Genomic DNA, 5,119 nt, shown 5'->3' with positions numbered 1-5,119 from the left:
GGGATGAAACTCTAAGGCATCCACCAGCAGTTCCTGGAGGCCACTCAAACGAGTAGCCCCATAAAAGTGTGAGCAGGACTGTCCTGATAAAGGTCTATTCTTTCCTGAAGGGAGAGCCATATTCCATTAACTATAGGCTTAAAAGCATCGTTGAGTGGGTTAAGAGATTGAAAACACCAGGGGAGCATTAGTGACAGTTTCCCTTCTCATTCTTACGGGTACCAGCATGTGAAGGGAATTTGATTAGTGTAACTTTTAACCTCCCTGCTCTTATGTTCACTGACACTGGCTAGGTGAGGTGACCTACCTGACGGGCAAAGTTGGGAAGAATAACTGGCCATGCTTTGCTAAGCTCTTCTTTCCTTCCTCTTGGGAGTGAGTCTGGTGATAGAGAGACAGAAGTTCTCTGCTCCACTGTGGACATGCCCCTCTCACCTGGCTTTGCCTGGAACCAACTTGCTGCAACAAAGTGGGTAAGTCTGGATAACTCTAGAATTCAGTTGACAGACTCACTTGGCTATGTCATGAAGCCCCATTTTCCAACATGGGCTCTAACAGTAACAAGTGACATAATGTGTGGGCTCCAGTGCAAAATGAAAATATAGTGCCTCTTGTTCAAACTGCAAAGAAAAAGTCTTGTTGAAAGTATTTGCACTGGGGTGCATAGTGTCCTCCCCAAATTCATGTTCACCTGGAACCTGTGAATGTGCCCAAGTAAATTCTTTTTTCAGATAGAATCAAGATAAGATGACATCATACTAGATTAGGATGAGTCCTAAATGGGTTCTGTGGGTTGTTCTCTCTTCTCTTTTTCATACATGTCATCTTTTTCAGCAGACTGTTTGGCTAATATTGGGAAGTAACACGAGTAAGAAAGGATATGATAAGATTCCTTGGACATTCTTGTTTCTTAAAAAACAACACTTTCTTTCTGTGTTAGAAGTAAGTTCAGATTCAAATGGAAAGCATGGCCTCCACATCTGTTAACACCTTCACTTAGTCTTGGATGTGACCAGTAGCACAGAATTCTGGTGGAACACAGCAAGACTCCAAATGGGTACCAAATAAGCATGTCATGGAAAGCACACCACAAGCAGGGTGAAAACTAGATGTGAATGGGGCAGCAGGAATGGTGGCAGACACACATATTGCACACGTCTTCTCTGCTCATGCGTATATTTTATTGTCCCATAAACTTTACTTACAGAACGTAAGTTCAAAGATAAAATCATTAAGAATATTAAGACAGCAATATCAGAGCATGAAACCAAGCAAGTGTGGGGCCCTTCTGAGCATGGTTCATCTGGGACTTGATAAACTGGTAAAAACAGCCAAGGCTGTGAGATACCCACACCATGTCAGTGACAGGAGTCCAAGCTACAGATATTGAAGGGGCCCTCAATACCACTCAGGCACTGAAAGCCCTGTCACTGAGAATGAACCAAAATATAAATTTAGGAGGATAATTTATGGACACTTAGGACTGGATTTTTAACCCACAATAACAAGAAAACTTCATTTCAAAAGAAAGTGTGAGGTCTTCAAGTTTGCTTTCGTTATTGAGGGTCCTTTGTGGTTACATATCAATTTTGGAGTGGTTTCTTCTATTTCTGCAAAAACAGGGGATTTTGATAGGCATTGCATTAAATCTGTAGATAGCTTTGTGTAACATGGACATTTTAACAATAGTTCATGAACATGGGATGTCTTTCCATTTATTTATGTCTTCCTTAATTTCTCTCAATACTGCTGTAGTTTTCAGTGTACAAGTGTTTCATGTCTTTGGTTAAGCTTATTGCTAAGTATTTTATCCTTTTAGATGGTATTGTAAATGGAATTGTTCTCCTAATTTCTTTTTCAGATTGTTCATTGTTAATGTACAGAAATGCAAGTGATGTGTGTATGTTGATTTCATAGTCTGCAAACAAACTTTGCTAAGTTTATTCTAATACATTTTTTGTTCTAATAATTTTTTATGAAATATTTAGCACTTTCTACATCTTTTTCAATAGTTTCCCTTTCAGCCTAAATGTATCCTTAAATCTAGGGGACATTTTGACCTCCATCTTAGGCTTTCATCTTATTTCTCAACTTATTCAGTCTTAGTTATTGAGTGTTCTCCTTATTGTTTGCCACTTTGGAGAATCCAACAAAATGTTCTACTCAAGGTGAGACGTCTTTTCTCTTCCGCCTCTGAACCTGAATATCACTTATTACTTACTTCATTCTCTTAGCACTTAGCATTCGAAGTTTAACGGGTGATCTTTCTTAAAGGAGGCCAATATGCTCACCGAATTCAAGACCTCTGGTGAGTTGTGTCAAGTGTATAGGAATCATATTAACTTGTTGGCTGTTAGCACCCCTGGAAACATTTCTAAAGTGGCCTTTGACATTGATATTCAGGTATATTGAGCACCACATTAAAGAGTTTAACAGAATAAGAGTAGGCTGGTCTTTCCTAAAGCAGAGTTTATTCAAGGGTGACCTTTTCGTAACCTGCATCAGGCTCATCCGCATTGAGTCATTGAGTGCCCTCAACCCCCCTAAACTGTAAACTTTTTTTTTTCTTTTTCTTTTTTGTGGTACGCGGGCCTCTCACTGTTGTGGCCTCTCCTGTTGCGGAGCACAGGCTCCAGACGCGCAGCACAGGTTCCAGACATGCAGGCTCAGCGGCCATGGCTCGCGGGCCCAGCCGCTCCGTGGCACGTGGGATCCTCCCGGACCGGGGCACAAACCCGTGTCCCCTGCATCAGCAGGCGGACTCTCAACCACTGTGCCACCAGGGAAGCCCCTGTAAACTTCTTATACACAAGAATTATGTTTTATAGCTCTTGTTCCCCTTCCCTATACCTAAACATACCTGGAATAGAAGGTGCCTCTACGAACAGGTGTTGCTTTAGTTTAAACTACATTAAGTACATGTATATGTTCATTTCCCTCTGGGAAAGGAGGCTACTTTCCACAGGATTCAAATATCAAGCCTTTAAACTTCCTTGAACCCATAGATATATAAATAGTTGCATAACTATCCTCCCTCTATACAACTCTAAGATGATCATATCAAAGTATGGTCATTAATTGTTTTTAATTGCAAACAGATAATAAGCAAAGTGTAAGGAATTTCTTCCACCAAAGTAAAGGCCGAAGTTCAAAAAGTCAAATTAATATGGGATTTGTTACTATTCTAAATAGTAAAGAACACTGACAAGAAATAGCACAGTGCTGGTTGCTATTATCATCTTTTCATTTTCCATGACTGTTGTTTATATTATCTTCATGGGATTTCACTGAAATTATCAAGGTTTTTTAATAGTCACTAAAAAACAAAATGCCTTGAAATGCCAATACAAAGAAAAATGAGTCAGAACATGAAAAAGTGTTTTAGACAAGTTGACGACATATATTCTTTGCTCATTTCTCTTTTTGAGACAACTTCCATCTTCTTCACACCCACATGTACAATACACTGAATAAAATACAAGCCCATCACTCGATGGTGATAAGAAAAGGAAAGATAAGCCGGTTCCAGAAAATCCCTCTATTCCTAGTATCTTGTTGCATCTGGCAAAAAAGAGCATTTTGAAATATTCTCTAAAGTTTTGTATTTTATTTTATAATAATTTACTTATTTATCTCAATGTAAATATTAAAAACGCATGAGAAATATGTTAACATTCGGCATTTGACTCTTCTTATCTACTTCCTTAATGTTTCCTTTGCCTCCTATGATGATCTTTTGGGATAGACAGCACATACCACTCTCATACTCCCCAGACTCTACAGCCCCATACACATGCAAAATAGCTTGTGTGGGGATGTGTTAACATACACTTGGTTGAGGCAGGAAGGCTGTAGAGTACATCGTTTTTACACCTCAACATTTTAAGAGTTTTTGGAAAGTAACCCTAGTTTGAGTGCAAGTTCCATCGATTTATCAAATGCATTTCAGGTATATCTAGGTATGTCCAGTCATATGGTAAGGCTATATTACTGGGAGACTATTTACATGAGCAAGTGAAAAGAAATCAGTGAAAGAATATATTATAACCAAGAGTCAGATATAATAGGTCAATCAAATAGAATGTAGATCCCAGGAACATATCCACACATATAAGGACAATTGATTTTTCAACAGAGGTGCAAAGCCAATTTTGAGGAGAAAGGATAGTCTTCTTGACAAATGGTGCTGGAAGCATGTCGTACATGGATATAGTGCCTAGTTCACCATATGCAAAAGTATGACCTTTGATCCCTACTTCACACCATATAAAGAATTAACTAAATGTAGATCAAAACATAAATCTCTAAAACTTGGACACAATCTTTTTGACCTTGGGTTAAGCAAAGATTTCCTAGAGATGACACCAAAAACAAGATCCATAAAAGAAAAAAAGTAATAAATTGGGTTTCATCTTTGGAAGCCATTATTAATAAAAGAAAAGCCACAGGTTGGAAGAAAATATTTACAAATTATATACCTGAAAAGACTTGTGTCTCTAACACGTAGAGAACTCTCAAAACTCAGTAATTAGAAAAAAAATTTTAAATTAACAATATGGGTAAGAATATTTAAAAAGAGATCCTGCCAAGGAGGTGTACGGACGCAAATAAGCACGTGACGTTGCTCAATGTAATCCATTATTAGCTCTATGGAAATGAACGCCCCAGGAGATACCGCTACACACCTACTGAATGGCTAAAATTAGAAAAGTCCAACCACACCGAGTACTGGTGAGGCAGTGTAGGAACTGCGCGGCTTTTACATGCTAGTGGGAGGGCAAGAGTGCAGTCACTTCAGTCCGCAGTTTGGCCGTTTCTTCATAAGTTGAACGTACACCTACCGTATGACCCAGCCTTTCTGCACCCGGATATTTACGCAAGAAAAATGAAAGCATATGTGCACACAAAGACTTGTACATGGATCATCATAGCATCTTTATTTCTAATAGACAGAATTGAAACAACCTCGAGCACCCATCAACAAGAGGATGAAGAAATATACTGTGGTATACCCATACAGTGAAACACTATTCAGCAAAACAAAGTGATAAACTATTGACACCCACCAAAATATGAATTACTCTCCAAATAATTACATTGAGTGAAAGAAGCCAGATAA

The sequence above is a fragment of the Mesoplodon bidens genome, assembly GCF_964165515.1.
Source record: "Mesoplodon bidens genome assembly, contig: HAP1_SCAFFOLD_238, whole genome shotgun sequence".
Lineage (NCBI taxonomy): Eukaryota > Metazoa > Chordata > Mammalia > Artiodactyla > Ziphiidae > Mesoplodon > Mesoplodon bidens.
Note: the sequence above shows the minus strand (reverse complement) of the source record.